Source organism: Gracilinanus agilis, chromosome 3 (genome assembly GCF_016433145.1).
Source record: "Gracilinanus agilis isolate LMUSP501 chromosome 3, AgileGrace, whole genome shotgun sequence".
NCBI classification, from domain to species: domain Eukaryota; kingdom Metazoa; phylum Chordata; class Mammalia; order Didelphimorphia; family Didelphidae; genus Gracilinanus; species Gracilinanus agilis.
The window spans coordinates 251,694,716-251,720,342 of NC_058132.1; the positions used below are offsets into that span (position 1 = coordinate 251,694,716).

The 25,627-nt window shown below is 35.2% G+C and overlaps 1 protein-coding gene across 1 annotated transcript in view; it reads left to right on the forward strand.

Annotated features, from left to right (window-relative positions):
- TLK1 (tousled like kinase 1) overlaps positions 1–25,627 on the forward strand; it is a 192,235-nt gene that overhangs the window by 36,552 nt on the left and 130,056 nt on the right. The window lies entirely within an intron of this gene.

Below are 25,627 nucleotides of genomic sequence, written 5' to 3' on the forward strand. Positions count from 1 at the left end.
ATTGGAGAAACTTTTTCAGAATAATGTTTTTAAATGCCTAAAGGAATATACATAGTAGAATTACAAAGGACACTAGTTTGTGAAATGCAGTTATTTAGATATTAAGAAAGTGGATAGAGCCTGCCGGATACTCCTTTTCATAAATGCTTCTGTGCTCCCAGGGCAGAGTCCTTTGCTCAGAGATCTAGGATTACTCAACATTGGCTCAATAATCTATAGAAAAAACTAATTGGGTGAAAAAATGCCTATTGTGCAAATTGTGACTTGTAGTTGGAAGAAGGTCAGGCTAATTAGTGTGTGTGTGTGTGTGTGTGTGTGTGTGTGTGTGTGTACACACACTTAGGACAGATGCTCCAGATTGATGTGTTAGAGCCAAACTTGATTAGGAAGATTAAAGGAGGCAGAATAGCATTTAGGAAATTGTACAATACTTTTCTAGATTCCAAGTTACACCCCAACACAGTAGCTCAACTTTTTAATATAGGTATTTTGTGAAATGGTTATTTATTGTAGGAATTATAGAATACCACCAACCTAGAATAAAAGTTAGAATTTAACCCCTAACAAGATACATAATGGTTGCAAGTAAGCTATAGCATATTTCAAATGCTGACTGATACATAAGAAGCATCATTTAGGGATATTATCCTGTAAATAAAAGATTAGGTTTGATAAAAAATTAAGTGCTTATTACTATGTGCCAGAAACTGTACTAAGTGCTGGGATTACAAAAACACGATAGGAGATTAGAAAAGATTATGTTTTTACATGTTGAGAGCAAGGAAATAAAGAACTTGAGTGCTACACTGACGTCCATGAAAGGTAAAGTGACCTCTAATATGTTGATTAAATTGATTAAGTTTATCTCTGGGTGAATATGAATAAGAACCAGGAAGCTATGAGGTGCATTGGATACAGTGCCAGGCCTAGAGTCAAATCCGGCCTCAGACACTAGCTATATGATCCTGGACAAGTCAGTTAACCTATTTACCTCAGTTTCCTCATCTGTAAAATGAGCTGAAAGAATGGCAAACTACTCCAGTATCTTTGCCAAGAAAAGCCCAAATGGGATTGAAAAGAGTCTGACACATCTGAAAACCATTGAACAACAAATAAAAAATGAGTAAGAACTACACTGAATAAATCAGTATAGATATATTGTAGTTTCTACCAACAGATCATGGATCCACTGAAGTATCTTTAAATTGGTAGTTTGTTTTTTTTTAGGTAGGTTTTATTTTTTTAAGACTAAGTTTTTGATGGTTGCATATGAAATGTTCTGGCTAAAGTGGATGGATACAATGTTTGACCAGATATATCATTTATAAATCAACAAAACCATTTGTATGCTGTTATTCTTTGAGGAAAGGATCTTTCTAAGAAAAAAGTGTAAAAGGACCAGAATATTTTTATAACAATAGTTGGACAAGGCTAATAAATTTATTTCTTAAAATATGCTTTTTTCTTTTTCTTTCTTGAAAGCAGTTTGCTAAATAATCTTTCCTTTTAAAAAGTTACATTTTTTTCTAGTTGTTATTGAGATCAGACTTTTAGTTGGACTCCTTTTTCTAGTGTGGCTTAATGATTCATATTTGCATTTAGATGTAGGTAGAAGAATTAATATCCTGGAGCTAGAAAAGAGTGATAAGATGAACAGAAATTAGGCCCAACACTGAACTACTTATTATATTCCACTTTTCTTTGTAGTAGGCTTAGTGTCTGCCTTGAAATTGATTCCATCATCTTCATTCAGATTAAAATCAAATCACAGATATCAGTTGTTAGTATTAAAGACAAATGGTACAAATGGGAAAAGTGCAGTATAATGTGGTTATTTCAAGTATTTTGATTATTCAGCAAATATTGAGAGGCACAAAAAGATTCAGTAAGATGAAGGCTTATGCCTTGAAAGAATTTTATGATGTAGTATGGGAGCTATAATGTGCACAAATAATAGTAATACATGATACATTTTTAACAATCTTAAGGTTCATGAGAGAGCAGGAAGTAACATTTGAGAATAATTGCATAGAGTGCTCTATAGTTTTGAAAGAATTTTATAAATCTCCCATAAACCTCATGACAACTTTGTGAGATATGTAGGTACTGTAGACATTATTAGCCATATTTTATAGATAAGGAAGCGGACTCTTAGAGATTAGGCAATTTGTCACTGGGCTCAGATTGGTCAGTGAAGCAGGATCCAGCACTTTACTGCCCCACATAGGTAGGCAAAACCTGGCAGGTGGAGGAAAAAAAAAAGATATTCCGTTTGATTTTCCAGTAATTCTCCATTCCAAGCAAAGTGTAACTAGAAAGGATAAGCTTGTGAAACTTGACTGGAGTTTTAGAGTACATGTAAAAGAACTAAACATTTATTCTTATTCTGTACTTGGCACTGTGCTATACACTGAGGATAGAAAAAGAAAGGCCCTCCCCTCGAGGAGTTTGTATTCCAATGGAAGAGGAATTATATGTATCAATATAAGATCCATAGAGTAGAGGGATTAGATATTGTGAAAGGCCTATAGCAGAAGGTGACATTTGAACTGAGGCTTGGAAGAAACTATATTTTCTAAGAGATGGAGGCGAGATGGGGAAAGTATCCTAAATATGGGGGCAAGCCAGTACAAAAGTAATAGCGTGGAAGTATGGGACTATGGAAGTAAAGATAGGAAGGGACCAGATTATGAAGAAGAATGCCAATTAAATTAAATATCAAACAGAGGAGTTTATATTTGATCCTGGAGTAATAGGGAGTGACATGATCAAACCTACTATTTTTTTTTTTAGATCCTTAACTTTGGTGTATTGTCTCATAGATGGAAGAGTGGTAAGGGTGGGCAATGGGAGTCAAATGACTTGCCCAGGGTCACACAGCTGGGAAGTGGCTGAGGCCGGGTTTGAACCCAGGACCTCCTGTCTCTAGGCCTGACTCTCACTCCACTGAGCTACCCAGCTGCCCCTAAACCTACTATTTTTAAGTAAAACTGGAGAGGGATAGATCTTGAGACAGGGATATCCAGTTAGGAGGCTATTGCAGTGATCCAGGCAAGAGATGTTGAAGCCCTGAACTAAGGTGAGTAGTGAGAAAAGGGGTTGGATGTTTGAGGTGTTGTGGAGTTATGACAAGATTAGGCAAATGATTAGGTAGATGAAGTGAGTGAGAGCAAAGAGTCAAGAATAACCTCAAGGATGCAAACCTGGGTCACTGAAACATAGCTTTGGGACAAATTATGGATCTTAAAATTTTTTTTTTCTGCAAGTGATGAGAGGAATAACTCAATCAGAACTGTACTTTAAATACCTATATATAATACCTAGGATGGGTTAATGGAAGGATCATTAACTAGAGTCGGGTTTCTTACCTTTCTTATGTCATGAACTTCTTTGACAGTCTGGTAAACCTTATGGATCCCTTCTCAGAGTGTACAAAATAAAAACATATTACTAGAGAAATTATGTTGGAATAGTTCTTAAAATATTAAAAACCAAGTTTATGGATCCCTGAAATCTATCCATAGGCTCATTGGAGAGAGGAGGACATAGACCCTGAGTTAAAAATCTTTGAATTAGAGTGAGAGATCAGTTAAGCTGTGAATAAATAAATGGCAATGGGAAAAGAGAAAAAGTTAGTTATTTCAGAGGTAGAATTAAAAGGGCATGATATTTGGTGAGTGTAATCAGGGTAAAGTTGGTACTAGTTATCTTCTAGGGCAGGGGCCGTCAACATATGGCTCTCGAGCCATATGTGGCTCTTTCTGCAGGAGCCATAAGGTCAACCGCGACACAGTAACTAACAGTTTATGCATGACATCGTGCATCACGTGATACCCCAACTATCTTCTAAGATAGAAGGCTCCCTCATTGATATTGCCGTGCGAGATGAATCCTGGTCTTTAGTTCGGCTTGGTAGGTGTGCTGTGTGTTCCTCCTTCTGCCCTCCTTTTACTCTTTCCACACCTGTTACTGACATCTTGGGGTTCTGTATAGTGATTGATCACTTTTGTCTACATTCTCTACCCCTCTGCCTCTGATTTACATGGCTTTATCTCAGTGCATTCATGGGGTCTGCACTCCCTATTTGCGGGATTGTTATTGTTTTTAACTTTTCTACCTGCTCTTAAAGGGAACTATAGTCAGATTATGTCTTTACATATGCTTCATTAGTGAGAAGCATTTCTCCCCAGTAGTTGTTTCATTTGATACAGAATGATTGGGTAGGCAGCACTGATAAACACCTGTACCAGGAAATGCGTGTGATGTGTCCTGGCCAGTTTTCCATGAAAAGGTACCCTCCTCCCCCACTACTTACTAATGCCTGCACACAAGTCATGTTATTTTCTGTAATCTCCTGATCTCCTACTTAATTTATGTGGTCAAATGGCTTAACCAGCAGGCTGGCAGCTTTTTCTTCTCCTGTTGCCTGACTTGAGAGAGGGGGAGGAAAAAAAGTATTCTTCCCTGAATTTTTCTCTCTTTATTTCAGCAATTTTGTTAGTGTAAAGGAGTTTTATATGTATGTGTGCAGTTATATCAGTACTATAGTGCCCCATTAAGTCTTGTTTTTTGATTAATAATCAAAATAATTTTGATTAATAATCAGCAAAACCATGCAGCACCAGAAGTCACATTAATGTACTTTATTCATCATTGGTTAGCACATAATAACGTTATTAAAAATAGTTCAGAGACTTATTGTACTTTAAAAGTGTTGTTCTTACATAAAATGCACATATTTACTTGTATTCGGTGTTAAACATATTGTACGGCTCTCCCGAAATTACATTTTAAAAAATGTGACGTTTATGGCTCTCACGGCCAAAAAGGTTGCAGACCTCTGTTCTAGAGTCTTTCTCAAATTTCAACTAATTCCATAAAGAACCTGTGAATAGGGGCAGCAAGGTGACTTACTGCATAGAATCAAATATGACCTCAGACACTTCCTGCCTGTGCCCTGGGCAAGTCATTTAACTCCAGTTGCCTTAGCCCATAACACTCTTCTGTCTTGGAATCTTAGTATTTATTCTAAGACAGAAAGTAAGAATTTAAAAAGAACCTACGAACATCTGTGATGAGGTTAAGAAGAGTAAAAAAAAGTGTGTTTAAAAGGCTTTTATGAAGGACTTATGGAAGGATATGTAGAGATGAAAAGACACAAATGGGTTCCACACAAATAAGAGTGAATGTTCACATCGATAAGCTCATTGATTCATTGAAATAGAAGTATGCTCAGTTGAAGTAGTCTTTAATAAGTCAGATGCAATCTTTTCCCCATAGGAACTGAAACAATGAATCCTGAGCACACCTCCAAACCTTATTTGTCCATAGTGTACATTTATTTGGAGCTGAAATTCCTGTTCCCAAGAACTGGACCATTAGATGAATTTGTAAAAATTCAAGAACTGCTGCCAGACTGTTCTTAAGCACAAATTTGGTCATCTCAATCCGAGGCTCAAAATTTTTTTAGTAGCTCCTTACCTTCTCCCAAATAAAGTTCAAATTCCTTTGCCTGATATTCCAAACCTGCCCTCTGTCATTTATTAGTGTGACATAGCAGATAGCCAAGTCTTGGGAAGTGGTAGGCAGGAAGACTGCATTCAAGTTCCATAATTGGACAAGTGTCTATGGATAAGTCATTTAACTTCTCAGTCAACTTCTCAGTCAAGACTCTTTTGAGTCAGAGAGAAGGTTCTCATTGACATTGGTATAGTTCCTTTGCCTTGGAGTTTCTAACCACAGTGAAATCACAGATCCAATCACTTTTTTATTCCCTGCATTTATTCTCACAATATTCATTGCTATTATCTGAACATACTTTGAACTTTCCTGCTTCCATGCCTTTGCTATTCCTTTAGACTGGAATGATACTCTTTTCCTTCTTTACTGTTTAAATTCTTTTTTCATCCTTTAAAAACCCATCTTTTATTCTTTCTTCTATGAAGTATTCCTTGCCTACCTTTGATATTATAAGTGTGAATTTATAATATGATACACTTTTTGATCTCAAGTACTCTAATGCCTGATAAACCTATGAGGCAGGGAAGAGAACAGTAAGTATTTATTTGTATTGGCAGATGAGAACATCTATTATATGTATTGGCAGATGAGAACAATTTGTTCCATCTAGTAGGAAGGCAATTGAAGCAGATGCTGTGGAGAGCTTGGGAGCTTTGTCAGACATGTAAGATGCCACGGGGGTATCCAAAGCAACCAGGGCCATTGCCAGTGGTCCTGACTTTTGTCTTGTTGCTGGACTTGGATGATTGTGGAAAAGTGAGGCTGATGACTTTGTGCAACTCTGCCTCTCTTAAATCCAGTTCACTTGCAAGTCAGCACAATACCCTGAGATATCATTGGTCCTCTTGGAAAGGAGAACAATTATTATCATTATTTATTTATTTTTATTTTGAATATTTTTCCATGGTTACATAATTTATGATTTTTCCCACCCCTCTTCCCTTCCCCATTCCAGAGCTGACAAGCAATTCCACTGGGTTATATATCTTTGTTCAAAGCCCATTTCCATGTTATTCATATTTGCAGTAGAGTGATCTTTTAACATCAAAACTCTAATCATATCACTATTGAACCACATGATCAATCATATGTTTTTCTTCTGTATTTCTGTTCTCACAGTTCTTTTACTGGATGTGGATAGTGTTCTTTTCTCATAAATTCCTCTGGATTGTCTTGGGTCATTGCATCGCTGCTAGTAGAAAAGTCTATTACATATGATTGTGCCACACTGTATCAGTCTCTGTGTACAGTGTTCCCCCAGTTCTGCTTTCGCTCTGCGAATTCCTGGAGGTCATTCCAGTTCACATGGAATTCCTCCAGCTCATTATTCCCTTCAGCACAATAATATTCCATCATCATCAGATACCACAATTTGTTCAGCCATTCCCCAATTGAAAAAGCCGTACCCCTCTTTGAGCAGAATTGAGAGGACATTATGGGTTTAATTCAATTAGTATTTATTGAGGACATACTATATATAAGATAATAGCAATAAAAACAACCACTATAACTATTCGGCATTTTAATAATATGTTAGAGTTTATAAAACACTTTGTTTAAATTTCTCAATTTTTTCTCATAGCAACCCTTTGAAGTTGATATGTCTCATTTAAGTACTATGATTTGTTAATTTGGATGATTTTCTTAATCAGTGCAAGTTTCTGATGGTCTTTGAGAATTGCTGTGTCCAAAAACTTCAACATTTTTTGGTCTTCTTTTTAACAGATATTTTGGAAATTAGCCTAACTGGCCCTTGGACAGCAGACACATAAACCTTTTGGGCTTTACTGATTTAGCCTTTGTTATGATATAGCATCAGAGGACAGATATGTTATTTTTTTTAATTGTTTTATAAACCTTTAACTTCTGTGTATTGGTTCCTTGGTGGAAGAGTGGTAAAGGGTGGGCAATGGGGATCAAGTAGACTTGCCCAGGGTCACACAGCTGGGAAGTGTCTTAGGCCAGATTTGAACCTAGAACCTCCCATCTCTAGGCCTGGCTCTCAATCCACTGAGATACCCAGCTGCCCCTGATGGATATGTTTTAAGACAAGTGTACTAGGTACTAGTACTCCCATTTTTTAAAAAACTCTTACCATCTCTCTTAGAATTAATATTATCATTTGGTTCCTAGACAGAAGAGCAATAAGGACTAGTTAATTTGGGTTAAGTGACTTGCTCAAGGTCACATAGTTAGGAAATGTCTGAGGCTAGATTTGAACCCAGGATGTTCTATCTCCAGACTTGGCCCTCTATCCACTGTGCCACCCAGCTGCCCTCTGCCAGTATTCCTATTTTTGCAAATTTGGAACTCCTGGCTCCTAGAAGTTAATTGACTTGCCAATATGTACAATGCACTGTGGAAGGCACCATGGGAGATACAGAAGTAACTAAGATACTGTATTGATACTTAAGGAAAAGATGGAACAAGAATAAATCAGATGAGCTACGGAAATATAGTGTGGGTTATGTGCTTCTGTTGAAATAGTTTAGAACAGTGGTTCCCAAACTTTTTTGGCCTCCCACCCTCTTTCCAGAAAAAATATTACTTAGCTCCCCCTGTCACATACTATCACTGCCCCCTTACAGTTATTCACTGCCCCCAAATACACCTGTGGCTGTCACCGCCTCCACGGATCACTGCAGCACCCACCAGGGGGTGGTGGCGCCCACTTCGGGAATCACTGCTTTAGAATATAAACTCTTTGATTGGGGGTTTTAATTTTTGTCTTTGTCTTCCTAGCCCCTAATGCTGTGCTTGACAATTTATAATACTTAATAAATGCCTAATGAATAATGGCTTAATAAGTAATGTATCACTTGACCTCAAGGTTATGGGCTGTTGATCTAGAAAATATCTAGAATCATAATTTTAGAACTGAAAGGGACTTTTAGAACTAAAGGGGACTTCTAGAGATCATCTAGTCTAACTCATATATTTTATAGTTGAGGAATTTGAGGGTAAGAGTCTGAGTGACTGCCTGTAGTCACAGTTAGCTTTTTAGCTTTTAGAGATTCCTTTTAGTATGCATATGCAAATATATTGGTTATCCATAAGGAATCTGGGAGAGAAAAGCATTCTAGCTTTAATTACCCCAGGATCAAATTTGCATCCATGCTTTTACTTTTCCTCTCCAATATTCAATAGTAACCTTCAATGTGTATTTGTAGTTACAGTTAAATTAATGGGTAACTTAAAAATGATTTCAATGTGCTGTTAGGTAGAAATTGGTAGAAATACTGCGTAAAAATAAAATCTTAAATCCCAAGGAAAAAGCTCTCTTCTATCAGACAAGTGACTTAGGTCTCCTAGAAAAAGAAGTTTATAGGAATAAGAAACACATTGGTGGGAACTTTGCCTGTTTTCGGTGACTAAGGTAACTTGTATTACAATCTAATCTAGCCCATTGTTTAGGATAGTTTCTATATGATTGAAGTTATAGTCATTATTTCTCCATGTTGTCTGTCTTTGATCCTATCAAATTTGTTCTTAGGAGTTTTACTATTTAGCATCATGATTTAGTGAGGTTGGATTTTCTTTAAGTTGTTTTAGTCTTTTAATAAAAAATGAAAATGGCAAAATAATCTTCAATGCTGCCTATAAAACTAGTTGTTAAGCCAAGAATTGTTTTAGACTGAGTCAGGGCTTTGAATTAAGAGTGTAAATCTTGCCTGGAGCAGTTTAAATAGGCTTATACTGTGTAAAAGCAATCTGAACTAAAATATTTAATATAATTTTACTTTAAGGTAAATGAAGAACTTGCTTTGACATTCAGACAAACAAGGTTTTGCAATTTTTATGCTTCCGATGCATGACTCTTGGTCTTGGCAATGACAGATTGTTGTGGCTTTGGGGCTCTGGTATAATTTGAACCATCATAATTCTTCCTTTTTGAGTAAGATAATGTTTTGTTAAACATTCTTATTTCACTGGAGAATAATAATAGCTATCATATAATTCCTTCAGCACTTTACATGTTATTTCATTTGCTCTTTGCTAAAACCCTATGAGGAAGTACTATTATCCTCTTTTTTCCTTTTTTTCTTTCTTTCTTTCTTTTTTTTTTTTGTATAGGAAGAAACTTGAGGCTTACTTACCCAGGGTCACATCAGTAAGTGTAGAAACTAGTGTGAACTCAATTCACGTTTGACACTATGTTTTGTGGTCCCTCCTCCCCTCCATGGTCTAGGAATATATATGAATATATATTTCTCTAACAAACTTTTTCATTTCTCTTGTATAATTCTTCATTTGTAATGTATTGCGGACTCCTTACTCTTAGTGTGCATCTCTTCATTTCCTTTTGTCCTTTCCTTGTTTTCAGTTCTTTGCAGACTGTCTCAAAACCTTATCTCACTGGAAGAACATTGGTATTTAAAAAGGTTAAGCCTTTTATTTTAGGGAGAAAGATAGAATCATTCTTTAAAAAAACCCAACAACCTATGTAATTGCTCAAAGGCTCAAAATGTATCTCCTTGTTTTCATTTCTGGGTCTAGCTCATTATCCATTTGTAATATCTAAGAAAATATGTTTTAAATGATATGACCTATTGATTGTTTATTCACCTGTGTATCATAATCTGCTGTTCAGTTGTTTTAGTTATGTCTGATTCTTTGTGACCCCATTTCTTTTCCAGCTTATTTTACAGATAAGGAAACTAGGAAACTAAGGCCCATGAGGTTAAGTGATTGGCCCAGGATCACACAGCTAGTAAATGTCTGAGGCAGAATTTGAACTCATGAAGATGAATCTTCTTGATTCTTAGCTCAGTTCTCCATCCACTGTACTACCTGTATAATAATAATAATAATAATAGGCATTCTTTACCCATCTAGTTTTTCTTCTGAACGGTTGGGCTAAACTCCTTTTCATGATTATGAATTTTACATAGGAGGTTCTGGGTTCTGGGATGTCATCTGTAAGATGTCATATTGAAACAAGAACATCTAGAAGTCCCTTTGTGACTTGTATTTTGTATTGGATAGCTGCTATTCTTGGCAAGTGTCTCTTTACCTATTAAATACTTCTTGATATAAATGATTAGAGGAGAAATTACATTTTCATATCTTTCAAGTAATTTTTTATGGCGATTTTGACATGTACCTTTTTGGAGGTGAGCCATTTTATTCTACCATATCCAATATCTTAGTAGCTAATATTTTGAGCTAATAGGAATAGAGCAATTTCACCTCGGCTCAATAAAAAGTATTAAAGGGAAAAACAAGTTTCAAGAGAACTTAGCTTAACAAATTGTCTAAGCAAAGGCATTTCTAGGGAATGTAAGAATGCAACTAGGATAATAAATAATGGAAAATAGAAAGAATTGTAAAGATTTATGTATAATAAAAAACAGTGGGACTACTAAACTTGGACTTTAACATCATATTTCAATAAGTGCTATATAAGAAGTTGGAAATGATTTTGAAGAAAAAATGGAAAAACATCTGGATCAAACTAAGTAGAAAACAGTTTTGAAGGTTCTCAAGTTGTCTGAAAGAAGATAACAAAGACTACATGTGCACAGTATATTTCATTAGGTTGTATAAACATTTAAAAAATACTTTAAAAAAATAACATTTTTTGAATTCACAATTATAAAGACAATTTTACTTATGTACTAAGGAAAATAAAACTTAACTAAATTTATTTAAAAAATTGATTTCTGGGGCAGCTGGGTAGCTCAGTGGAGTGAGAGTCAGGCCTAGAGACAGGAGGTCCTAGGTTCAAACCCGGCCTCAGCCACTTCCCAGCTGTGTGACCCTGGGCAAGTCACTTGACCCCCATTGCCCACCCTTACCAATCTTCCACCTATGAGAAAATACACCGAAGTACAAGGGTTTAAAAAAAAATAAAATAAAAAAATAAAAAAAATTGATTTCTGTGCTTAAAAATAAACTTTTAAAATAAGATGCAAAATACAGATTTTTGGCCACCATTAAAGTGTGCCTCAACATATCCTTCATACTTGCCTATATAAAATTTGTGGGAGGAAATAACTATAACAACAAAAAAAGGAAAATATCAATAACTGTTGACTTTTATCAATCCACTATGTAATCAAAAGTCTTATGCAAATAATCTGGAACTTTGATGAACATATGAGAAAAGAACAATCAATCTTAAACAATTTTCTAGTCCTCAGAGTTGGAATGAGCCTTAGAAGTAATGTTATATTTACTCATTTTATAGATGACGAAACCTTAGAGATTAAGTGGCTTGTCTAAGGTCACATAGGTCTAAGATAGGAAAGAGAACTTTTGTACCCAAGTCTTCTGACTTTTTTTTTTTTTGGTAAATTCTTCCTTTTTTTATTAATATGTTTGTTATTGAAATTGATGAGTCTTGTGACTTTTCCAGCTTTATAGAACCATCGTTAATGTTTATTTTTTTGGGTAGGGGCTTTAAAACAAAACTAGTTCTTTTTAGTGTTGCATAATTTATAATCATTATGGTGGAGCTTTACTTTTTTTCCCCTTCTTTTTTTTTTCTCTTTCCCTCTGCTTAGCTTATAATTTACTGCCAGTCACTGAAGGTCTAAGATCTCCTAGGCTGAGTTCAACTGAAAGGCCCTCCTAAAATTCTCGAACTAATTGTACCAACCAAGGTTTCCAAATGAGAAAACTCAAATATAGAAAGTTGAGATATAGGAACTCTTCCCTCCACCTTACAGTCCCTGATGTACAGTCTTCCAGACAAATAGAAAGTACTACCTGTAATGAATTTTCCTATACTGGGAGGAAACATTTTGGTTGGAGTTTGCTAGAGAATCAAGCATTGTTTTCATTTTGGGCCTTTGTGTTCCCAGGGACCATATGTAGTTTTACTGTACTCATAAATTTATTAAACCACCTTGGGTTTGAGGCCTCTTCAAAAGTAAGAAAAAACTTGGGATCATATGAGACTTAATTTCTCCTCTAGACAGATGCACATGTCTAGTTTAACTGGAAGATATAGAGAATAAAAAACTCCCCATTGCTTATTGGGCTTTGCTTTGAAATTGTAAATAGTAAGACAGATAAAATCCATCTTTTACATGCAAATATCCCTATTGACCACAAAAAGAGGAGTTTTGGAGAAAAGTATAAAGGAAATTAAGAGCAGAATATTTGCTAAATAGAATTTTGTTCAAATATATTTATGTAGGTCCCCTTCTCTGAGGATCAGAAATTTGCTTATAAATATACTTCCAAATATATTACAGATGGATGTAGGAAACTTAAGCACAAGGAGTTTAACTTAACAATGAGTAATCAGTGGAGAAATGGGAAGGTGTGATCTGACTATATTCAATTAGTTGCTGTACAGTTTGATTTTAAAATGATTAGCCATTCCTAGAATATTAATTTTGGGGGAATAGGAACAGGAAAAAGAAAATAAATGCCGTTAGTTCTGTTTATTTAGGGGAAAAAATCTCATTAGAAAAAAATGTTCCTTTGGCACTTTGTTGCTTATTATTTTCTTCTCTCTTTTCTAATCTGCTTTATGAAAATAAACCAACTATTGCTATTTGTGGGAATTTTTTGTTCAAATATGGGAGTGGTTTTTTTCCTTTTTTTATTTTATAGGCATCTCTTTTCTTACATAATTTCCTTACCTTTTTTTATGTAAGAAATAGACATTTGGGTACATTAAACAATATATTCATAACAATCTTCTTAGGAACCAAAGTTTTAAAGTAATATGAATAATTGTATGCTAGTAATCAAGTTGAGAGAACATGTATTGTTAGTGATAATACTCTGAAGGGAAATGAAAAAGGTAGCATTAGGAGGCCATGAGATCTGGTCTACAATGTCTCTCTTTCTTATGAGAGATACATGATAAACAAGATTTCCCTTTGCAACAGTTGGGAATTGCTTGGGTGTTATTTGCTTTCCTGCTGTGGAATATCTTTATATTCCATTTTATTTTGGAGTACTTGTTACTGGTAATATGAGATTATATAGCACAGTGTTTCTGGTGGGAAGGGCTAGTGCCTTAAAAGAAGGTTTCTTATTGCTGTTGGTCTCTCCAGGTTATAATAAATTGTGTAACAATGCAGGTTCTTCCATCTTTGAATCTTTTTCCCCATCTTTCCTTACTTTTTCAGAATAGAATATGTGCCAGGCACATAGTAGATGCTTAATTAATGTTTATTGATTAAAAAGAAGAGGTGAGGAAAAGAAAAAATAAACAAAGTTAAAGAATTGTTTGGCAAAAGCATAGATTATGTGGAGGTAGAGGACAGTGGTATGAAATGAGGCTTAGAAGGATAGGGTGATGCAAAATTAGAGTATCTTGAATGCCAAGGATAAGAATCAGCCCACGTAAGAGAGCCATTAAAGTGTTCCCAAAAGAGAGGAATAATAATAGGGCCTCTAAAGTATGTTTGATTTTATTAGGGTTTCATTTATTTTTCTGTACTGCAAGGAAATGTAATTTTATTGGTGTGGACATTCTTTCTGTAGGTAATGAACATACCTCTTCTAAAATGTGTTAGATAGAAAGAAAAAATTAATCATTAATTTTTTGTTTTCCCATTTGAGTTATGAATTTTTACTTCTACAAACTGACTCATTTATGGAAAACAAAGCTTTTCAAATTTACTCATTTAGCTGGCATTTAATGTTTTGTTTGGTGTCATATAAGAAAGCAAAATAGGGGCCATACTCTATATAGGAGCTTGTAGTCTAGCATAGGAAATACACTTTAAAAAATTAACACACAGAGATATGGCTTTGAAAAGGAAACATCTAGGAATGAAAGAATGAAGACTCTTAATTATTTTAGTCCTTTCTCTAACATTGGATGCTATGTGACCTTAGAGGCGGGGGGGATATATAACCTTGAAATGTTTATAAAATGAGGTGGTAGTATAACCAAAGGATTCATTCAGAAATAGGAAAAATATTCCAATATACAAGAAATATTTAGAGAAGCACTTTTTTGGGTGTACCAAAGAACCAGAAGCAAAGGGGTTACCCATTAATTGGAAAATGGCCTAGGAAATAGTGGTTCTAATAGAATATTCCTCTGTAAGAAAAAAACTAAAGAAATGATATTAGAGAAACCCTGGAAAGATTTTTATTAAATAATACAGAATGAAGTGAACAGAACCAGGAGAACAAATTACACAGTAACAAAAACATTGTGAAGAAAAACATCTTTGAAAGACTTAATCTTTGGTCAACAAGCTAACCACCCATGATTTTAAGGGACAGCTTATTTTGTGCCAAGTGCTATGTTAGGTATACAAGGACAAAAGGTAAAGTAATTCTTTGCAAGAAACTTATGTATTTCCTAGGGATACAGTATGCAAATGTATAAATAAATAGCTAAGGATTTCAGGAAAAGGTTTCTAGAACCTTGAAGATTGAGAGGGATTCTAAGAGGTGTAAAGCTTTAAGCATGGGGTTAGTCTGTACTAAGGCATGGAGTTGAAAGAATGCTGGGATAGGCCAGTTTGATTGGAAAATAGTCTGTAAAGGAGGATACTGAAATAAGACTAGAATGAGAAGCTGGAGACAATGTGAACGGCTTTAAAAAGCCTAGCTGAGGAATTCATATTGGCTTTGAATCACATTAAGGCAATGCAGAATTAGAACTGAATTCCACTTGATATGTTCATTTATATTCAGTAAATGACACTTGGAGATTGCCAAGAATTTAAAAACAGTTAATGGTTGAACCTAGCTTTTCCTAACTCTGTGGCCAACTCTTCATTCACTATGGGTATTCTTCTCTTTAAATTGCTTAAAATTTGGCTTTATTCAGCTCCAATGAGCATTAATTCTATAGGAAGTAGTTAATACATTATACTTTATTGATTTTGACATATCTCCTTTTTCCTCTGTATTTAGTTTGTAGCCTGATAAAAGTGATGGAAATGCTGATAAAAACTTATAAGTAATGCTTTATTTGTATTTTGACTCCAAGCTAAGTGCTTTTTTCTTAAAAATACTAGGCTACTTCTCAGTGAGATTAAAGCTGGCAATTGAAGTAGCTTATTTGTACCTTATATTATTGTTTAATTAATTTTTTGTTTTATTCCTCTTTTTTAATATTTTTACTCAATTACATGAAAAACCAATGTTTTTAACCTTTATTTTTTTAAGTTTGAGCCAAATTTTTACTCTTTCCATTTTTCTTCCCTCTCCCTTCCCTGGGATGTCAAGCAATCAGATATAGATTTTACATATATAATAATATAAACCATCTTTCCATATTAGTCTCAGATTGTCTCAGATCACTGTTGCTCAGAATAGCTGTTGTTAAAAAATCATAGTATAATATTACTGTTACCGTGTACAATGTTCTAGTTCTGCTAACTTTGCATCAGGTCTTTCTACATTTTTCTTAAATTATCTTCATCATTTATAGCATGGTAATATTAATTTATAATCATATACCATGACTTGTTCAGCCATTCCCCAGTTGATGGATGTTTCCTCAGTTTCCAATTCTTTGCCACTGTGAAAAGAGCTGCTATAAATATTTTTGTACAAAGAGGTTCTTTTCCTTTTTTAAAAATCTCTTTGGTATTCATGTTACTGATATCGCTGGATTAAAGGGTATGCACAGTTTTAAAGCCCTTTGGACATAGTTGCACATTGCTCACCAGAATGGTTGGATCCGTTCACAACTCTTACCCAGCTGTGTGTTAGTGTCCCAATTTTCTCATATTCCCTCCAATATTTATTTTCTTTTCCTCTGGCATTAGCCAATCTGATAGATGGCATTAGCCAATCTGATAGATGTGAGGTGGTACCCCAGAGTTGATTTTATTTGCATTTCTCTAATCAAGAGTGATTTAGAACATTTTTTCATGAAATTAAATGTAGCCTTGATTTCTTCATCCAAAAACTGCCATTTCATGTCCTTTGACCATTAATGATTTGTATGCCTATGAATTTTATTCAGTTCTCTATATATTTGAGAAATAAGGATCAGAGATACTTTATATAAATTTCCTCTCCCCCCACCCCTGCCCAGTTTTCTCCTTTTCTTCTAATCTTGGTTGCATTGATTTTGTTTGCAAAACACACCTCTTCTTTTTTTGCATGGAAAGGACCCAGAAAAGCCTGGATTCAAGCTTCCTTTCTATCATTTACTTATGGTTAGGATCATAGGCTCATTGTTCTAGATCTGGAAGTGACTAAGAGGTCATTTTAGTTCAGTTCCTTTATTTTACATGTCAAGGGAACTGATGTTTGGTTACACAGCCATCATGTTTCCCAATGAGCTTTTTTTTCTTTAGGCTAAGTAGCCCCATTTTCTTCAGCTAGTACTGACATGATAGGGCCTGGTCTCAAGCCTCTTTCATCATTTGAGATTCCCTTTTTTGGATGTAATAACTATGTTCAAGTGTTTGATGGGTATCTCCAAAAAAGGGAATTGGGCATTTTCTTTTTGGCCCCAGTGGGCAGAATCAGTAGAAATATATGAATATTGCAAGGAGGCAAATAAATGTCTAAAAACATACCTGGATTACCTCTTTAAGTAGTAAATGGATTCCTTCTCTTTGGAGGTCTTTAAGCTATTAGATAAATTGTTATGGTGACTCCTCTTTATTAAACATTGAACCAGGTGGCTGCTGAGGTTCCTTCCAACTCTAAAATTTATAATTTTGTTACTGTTGAGGAAACCTGGGTTAAAAACTTGTATTTTCAATTAATTATCTGTTTTACTTTAAGTAAGTTACTTTCCACATATGTGCCTCAGTTTATTTGTGTAAAGAAAGGATAATGATGTATGTGGTTGTTGTGAGGAAAATACTTTCTAATCCTTAAGAGGGATAAATATGTGAATACATCATAAGGAAAAACTTCCTAATAATTAGAATTGTCTAAACATAGAATATAGTGCTTAATTATGTGATTGAGTTCTTCATTATTGGAAATCTTGAAGTAAAGGCTCACTGACCAATTGTTTAGGGACATGATAGAGGACCATGATTTTAAATTCAGGTTAAACTCTAGGTCTAGGTGTTTTTTTCATTTATTTCCAACTATTAAAATTCTATGAAGTATCGATCATACAACCAGAAGGGCTCCAAGTCTGTATGGAATACACTCCAAGATGCCTAAACTTGTAGATAGTACATTTAATGTTAACTTTACTGAATAGTACTATGCTTTCACGCCTTACCTCCTGCCCCTTGGCTCTTCACTTCTTAACCCCACTCCTCCCAAAAAAGTCCCAAAACAAAAAAAAGAATCTTTCAAAGGAAAGCAGAAGAACTCATGCTGTCCTATAGCATGCCCACTCCTAGGCAGCCTTGGGGACAGACCAGTACTCTGGCCTCCACATGTCCTTGAACCATGTACCAGCCTTTTTCCTGCCTCCTCTTTCCTCTGTATTTTGAGGTTGACAGCAGGTAACTGAAACTGAGGGTAAGGTAAGGAAGAACTACTATATTATTACTCGGTAGTGTAGTTGGGACAGTACAATATATTTTTGTTCAGTTGAATTCTGGTTCTGACTTTTTATGTCTACTACCTTGGGACCGTAGGTTACTTTAACTTTCTGGGCCTCAATTCAAACATTGTAAAATAGCGATAATGAATGATACTTTTTTAACTATCCCACCTAGTTGGTATTAGAAAAGAACTTTTGGAATTGACAAAATGTTTGGGAAATATGAATTACTTATAACAGATGAAGGGGATTGAATTAAGTTATCTTTTAGGTCCCTTCAATGTATTCTTCTTTTTCCAGTTGTCTGTATTTAATTTGCTGATCTCATTATTTTAATTTGGTATGGTCAGCCATGACTTTGAATATAGATAATACTCTTTATAAACTGTTTTCTAAAATGAAAGGATGTTAGTCAATTAATAGATACCAGCTCTGGAAACAGTTCATGGGTAGCCCGTACTGGGGTGAAAAAAATGTTTCTGGGATTTTAGGAGGGTTGAAACTTGACTGAAAGACAACACAGAACAATCTCTTTGAGCAGTGACAAAGTTTAATGATTAGGGGTCTGCAGTTTATAGGGTAAATGATGTAGGTAAAGGGATTAGGTAAGTAATGCAAATACAATGATAAAAGAGTGATTCACAAGATAAGGATAATGGATATATTTTAATTTCAGTGATTCTCAACAGGAGTTTTCTATAGGTGATGGATCAATATGTCAGTGTGTGACTCCCTACCTGGATTCAATATGTCAATGGGTGACTTCCTAGCCAGGTTTCTCATGAAATCTTGCACCAGTAATTTCCTGGCAGGACATCCGGTATCTTGAGGAGGAAACTGGATTAGGTTCTCATGGGGAGTGGAGGTGGCGGCTAGCTATGTGTCTTACTGCTTCTAAGTTAATGGCTATGCAGAGGCCTTACATTCTGGGGTACACTGGGCATATTTCCACAGCCTTGTTGAATGGAAAGCCCCTGACTTCCTAACTGCCCAGAAGTTTTGCCTTCTGGGGTACATTGGGCATGGAATCCCTTGATGATCTTATGCCATTCCCAAAGTCAATTAAGTGGTTTGGTTTCCTCTGGTTTCTTTGGTGACTATGTAGCGTGTAAAGCCATTATAAAAGGAGAGTATAATATCTGAATCTGAACTAGCTCTTAACTCTAAAGCTGTGTAATTTTCAACATAGGTTTTAGCCACAGGTTTTTGACATAAATTCAGTAAATTTAAATGTAATTTAATTCAATTTAAAAAGCAATTTTTAAGTTCAATATATTGTTAGCTGCTGTGGATGCAAAGATGAAAACAAAATATTACTTGCCAGAAAGCAGCTTTATATTCTATTGGAGGGACACAATTTACACACAGAATAGTAAATACAGTGTACTTTCAGTAACCAAGGAATTTTGATTATTAATTTGATGTCATTTTAGAGGGACTACTCTAATGAAGTACCATCTTAATGTTCTTGACATGGTTTTGTTCAATATTGTAATTAATTATTTGCATGAAGGATTAGTTGGCATGCCAAAGTTGAAGATGTTACAAAATGGGGAGGAATAGCTCAGTTAGTGGATGAAGAAGTAGGATCCAAAACTATCTTTGCAGAGAAAAGGAACAAATTCAATAGGGACAAATGTTTTTTACACTTGAATTAAAAGACCTCAACTGCTCAAAAGACTAAAGGGTTTTTGTGAATTGCAAGCAGAATGTTGGACTGCATGCAACTTGTGTTGCAACAGTGTGGGGAATTACTCAGTATGGAAATTCCCTTAATTGATGCAGATCATCTGCTCCTTCATAACTAAAGAGTTCTGTGGAGGCACAGAAATGTTAATTGACTTATCTTTGGTTATACAACTAATCAGGACCTTGACTCAAACCCAGTTCTTCCAGACTCTTAAGACAAGTCTTTTATACTATACCTTTCTGTCTCAGTCTTAGCAAATTAGTGTATTGTCCAGAGTAAAGGGAGGAGGAGATAATATAACTGCCATGGAAAGATGATATTATGCCTGGTGTAAGTTGCCACATTTAAAAATTGTCAAACAACAAACAAAAGTAAATGCCTACTAAGTGCCGGAATACCATGCTAGGTGCTGGAGATACAAAGAATGAAAACACCTACTCTTAAAGAGTGTATATACTAATCATGATGACAAGTTGTATTGCTGGAAACCATGTCAGTGATGATAGCTTGAGAAAGGACTGGAGTTAGATGGTGTGGAGAGAAGATTTCTATTGAGATATTAAAACCATCTTCAAATGATTGAAACGGAGAGAAGGGATTGCTTGACACTATAGGACAAACATTTAAGAGAAGCTTTTTTTCCATTCAACAGAATGAAAAATGCTCTGATTCTTAGAGCTACCTAGAAGATTATTCATCATTGGAAGCTATAAATTAGAGACTAGATATCCATTTGCATAGGTGTTATAGAAAGGATTAATGCTTTGGGGGGGAAGGACACAGATATATAGAAATTCTTTCCAATTCTCTGTGAATATTATTCTAAAAATGCATTTAAATATAAAAATATGCAGGGACTATCAGAGATTAGGCTTAACAAAATTGGAAGATAAATAAATGATTACTTTGGATCTGTGATGGAACATTAAACCAGCATATTTTTAGCATTTTCTATAGTGCTATACTTTGCCAAGTCTGTCAGTTATTTAAACGGGAAGATCCCTTAAAATGTTTTTATTTTAATAATAAATTTCCACATAAGTTTTCCAAAATCATATGATCCATATCATCTCCCTCTCTTCTTCCCTACTCCCTCGAAGAGCTGACAAACATTTCAGCCTGGGTTTTACATGTATTATCATGCAAAACATTTCCATATTATTCATTTTTGTAAGCAAATAATCTTATTAAACCCAAACCCCCAACTTATGCCCAAATAAACTATTCCAGCAGCAGTTCTTTCTCTGGAGGCAGATAGCTTTCTTTTTCATAAATCCTCAGAATTGTCTTGGATCATTATATTGTTGCTGGTAGCAAAGTTTATCACATTTGATCACTCCACAATATTGCATTTACTCTGTATAATGATCTCCTGGTTCTGCTTATTTCACTCTGTATCAGTTTATGTAGGTCTTTCTAGCTCTTTCTGAAATCATCCTGTTCATCATTCCTTACTGCACAATAGTATTCCATCACTCTCATACCATAATTTGTTCAGCCATTCCCCATTCTTTGCCACCACAAAAAGAGCAGCTCTAAATATTTTGAACAAACCAGGTCCTTAATGATTTTTTTTAATTTTTTGGGATACAGACTCAGTAGTGGTATTACTGGATCAAAAGATATATATTGTTTGGGCATAGTTCCAAATTGCCCTCCAGCATGATTGGATCAGTTTACAACTCTACCAGAAATCCATTAGAGCCCCAATTTTGCCAATTCCCCTTCAACATTTGTCCTTTTCCTTTACTGTCATATTGGCCAATCTGATAGGTGTGAGGTGGTACCTCAGAGTTGTTTTAATTTGCGTTTCTCTAATCAAGAGTAATTTAGAACATTTTTATATGATTATTGATAGCTTTAATTTCCTCATCTGAAAACTCTATTCATATTCTTTGGCTATTTGTCAATTAGGGAATGACTTTTGTATTCTTAAAAATTTGATGTAGTTCTTTATATATTTGAGAAATGAGACCTTTAGCAGAGAAATTTTTTATAAAAATTTTTCCCAGTTTTTTCCCTTCGGAAGATCCTTCTAAACAATAGGTTCATTCATGATCTCAATTCTTCAACATTCAGAATTTATTTTACTACTTTTGAACTGAAGAGCATTTATTTTATTCTTTACTAAGACTTTGAGTCTTGGATATAACTAAACTTTGGAAACCTACCTCAGAAGAGCAAGTAGAGTAAATGTATTGGGAAATAGACATGGAGAGCAGGAATGACTGAAAACTTCCTGTTTCTGGTTAACCCACCAAAAGGAAATTTTCAGGGAAAAAAAGTCAATGTGAAAATATCTATATAGGAAGAAAAAAGGAGGATGGGGGTGCTGATTTTGGAACAAAAGCAAAAATTTTGATGCAGTTAACTTGGAACTAAGTCGTTTAAAAAAAAAGATTAGTAGTGTTACTATATTTCACTGTCTTTACTACAGTATGCGGATCATACCTGTTTCTTTCCAGCCTTTCCCTTATCTCCTCCCCATGACCCCAACTCCTTAAAATTTGTTATTTGCCTTTTTGTTGTGCCTGTTGACAGAGAAGAACATACATCTTCTTGATCTGGTCTTTGTTATATGATGGTACATATAGATGTCACCTGGGTAAGTAAACAAAGTAGCTAAGCTCTGCCACATAATCAGTGAAATGAAACTGACTGATATTAAGTGATTAGAAAGATTCATCTTCTTCAGTTATTCTTTAGACATTTGACAAACTTTCTCTCCACTCATTTATTGATTTATAATTAGGGCAAATTCTTTTCAGATTCTTGGTAAGCTATAAACTCAAAATGGTGAAATGTCCTTTTGCCACTGCCATTGCCTTTACATGCATTCACTTGAGTATGTGCATGAAACAATACCAAGTGTCCCTTCCCTCCCCCAATACCATGAAACATATCTATAAATGCCATGGGAGTTTAAAGAATAAAAAGTGTTTAGGGAAGGCTTCCTGGAGGAGGAAGTATGATTTGAAATGAGCCTTTTGAAAACCTTTGGTAGAATTTGGATAATACTAGTTTAGAAGTGGACTTTTCTGGTTAGAGAAGCAATAGCACATTTATTTACTGTGACCATTTTAGGTGTGCATACTAAGTCTCACTGCCACATTCCCATATCCCTGTTCACATAATTACTGTCTATAGCAGGGGTCGGCAACCTTTTTGGCCATGAGAGCCATAAACGCCACATTTTTTAAAATGTAATTTCGTGAGAGCCGTACAGTGCTCACAGTGCAAGCTCCTGTAACAGTGCCTGAAAAAAAAATTGACTTTATGGCTCCTGCAGAAAGAGCCATACGTTGCCGACCCCTGGTCTATAGGTACTGGCTATCTTATTATAAACAAATTCCCTTTTATTTACCACCTTTTCCTTCTACTTCCTTGCCTTACATATACCCTTTTGTTATTCAGTCTTGTTCCAGGTATGTCCAACTCTTTGTGACCCCATTTGAGGTTTTCCTGGGAAAGATACTGAAATTCTTTGCCATTTCCTTCCTCCTGATCATTTTACAGATGAAGAAACTGAAGCAAATGGCTAAAGTGACTTGCCCAGTTTCACATAGCTATTAAGTGCTTTGCCAGGTGGTAAATGCTTAGTAAATGTTTATTGAATTGAAATTTTGTTTTGACTCAATAACTCCACTTCCTTTGAAATTTCTAGTGAGTAGAAGTATTAGCAGCACCAAGAAAGTCCTCCTGCAAAAGGTAGCACTTGAGATGAGTATTGAAGGAAGCCAGAGATTTGAAAAGGCAGACATTGGGAGGAAGAGTTTTCTAGGCACAGTGTGCAGGCAGTTCAAAGACATGGAATGTTTTGTCTGAGGCACATGAAGTAAGCCACTTTGGTTGAACTTTATGTAAAGTGTATAGAGGGAAATAGACCAGCAAAGTATGAAAGGGCTGGTTTGTGAAGACTCTTGAGAGAACAGCTGTGTGAAGAACTTTGCATGCCAACATGCCAGAGGTTTAACTTGAAAATCTAGATCACTTTGTAAGTAGACAGAAGGGGACATATTACAGAGACATTGTTCTAATGATAGAATTGATAAGATAGGGCAACCATTTAGGTATGTGGAGTGAGTGAGAGTTAATGACACTGAGATTTTTAACTTGGATGACTAGAAGGATGACAGTAATAGGAAAGTTTGGAAAAGGAGTAGAAGATTTGAGGGAAAGATAATGAGTTCTGTTGTAGACATGTTGAGTTTTAGTTGCCTACTGGTCTTTGTGAGAAGAGGCCATGATATTTAGCAAATAAATGATCATTAGCACCTTTGGAAAATTTACTTTAATATGAATGATATAAATCAGTGCAGCAGGCAAAGATTGAGGAATGGGAGGCTAGGATATGGAAGTAAGGCATGTAGAAAGGTTGAGAAAAGGATGAGAGATAGGATAACTTGAGAGAATTGTAAGGTCTAGTGAAAGTTTTTTTAAGGATGCAAGAGATTAATGTTTGTAGGCAAGAGAGAAGGAGCAAGTAGATAATGAAAGATTAAAGATTAGGAAGAAAAGGATTAAGGTAGCAGCCTGTTGGAGAAGATAAAGAGGATGAAATCTAGAGTGCAGGCCCCTAGGTGATTACAGAGGGTAGAACACTGAACCTTTTAGTCTTTTGAGTTCATATATGAACTTTGATACTTATTAGCTGTGTTGCTCTAGGTCAAGTCCACTTATCCTCTATTGCCTCAGTTTCCTCATCTGTAACATGGGATGATAATAGTACAATTAACTTTAGTCATTCACATCAGTTATATTCTATAGATACCTTGAACATTGAACTAACAAATACTAAACCATATTTATAGGAAAAATACAGTGTTAGGTTCCTGTGAGCCTCTGGTCACAACATTTACATACAAATCATTGAATTTCCTCTTGATATACCGTATTTTTTATTAACATTGAACTCACAGCCAGTAGCACTATTAACTCGTACTTGAATAAAGCTTATCTAATGTATTTTCTAATGTATCTTCTCTTTAAGGCTCATCACTGCTATTCTTATATTTAGGAACACTAGATAATACTTAAGCACTATGCTTGGAGACTGTCTTAAAACAGTGAAATCACCAACAGAAAAGCACAAAAATGCAAAAATCACTGCACTAAACAAATAAAGGAAAAGGCATTTGCTTATGGTGTGAGATCTGAACATTACCATGTTCAACCTCAGCTGGGAATAAGTACATTAGGTGACTCATGAAAGCTCAAGTATTGATTTGGAATTTATAAATAAAATTTAGGGAGTAGGTAAATTCAAAAATATAAAATCTGTGAATAATGTATCTATTTCTCCTTATTGTAAAGATCAAGTAAGAAAATGTTTGTAAAAACTAGTCTGATTCAGCAATATGGGATACTTCTTTATCACAGACTGAAGGAGGACAGGATCAGGGGATGAGATTGAGAAGTTGTAAGATGGTAAATAAGCGGGGAAAGAGGCAGCTCACCAGACAAAAAAATAGATACACACTACTAGCTTTAAATTTGACAATGAAAGGAAAGGGATAAATTAAAGGGTAGCTAATTGGAACAGCAGGGCCAAGTTTAAGGCTTTTCCAACATTGAAAGATCTCTGTTTTGAAGAAAATGGCAGAGCCAGAGGAGCTAGCAGATATGTCAGAAAAATGGGCACCCCACAAGTAGAGGAGTAAAATCCCTCAGGAGTTAGGCATGAGATAAAGGAGACAAAATGAGCAGTTGGCTTTAGAGAAGACGAAGTATTTATTGTTCAGAGATTAAAGGCAATGAATGTGAAGATAACACTACTGAAGAATTAGGAATAGGTACAGGAAGTCAATCTGAATAACCTCATCTTATTTGAAGTAGGAGGTAAAAGTAAATTGAGTGGTTATGGATGGAATGAAGTGCTTGAAAAGTCAAGAAGGCCTTATAAAATAACTAAATCAGTTTCACAAGCATTTATTAAATGTCTGCTATACATGGATAAAGGTAACATTGGGAATTGATAGGAAATTAACATGAACAAAATTATCTCTGCAGATACTCCTAAA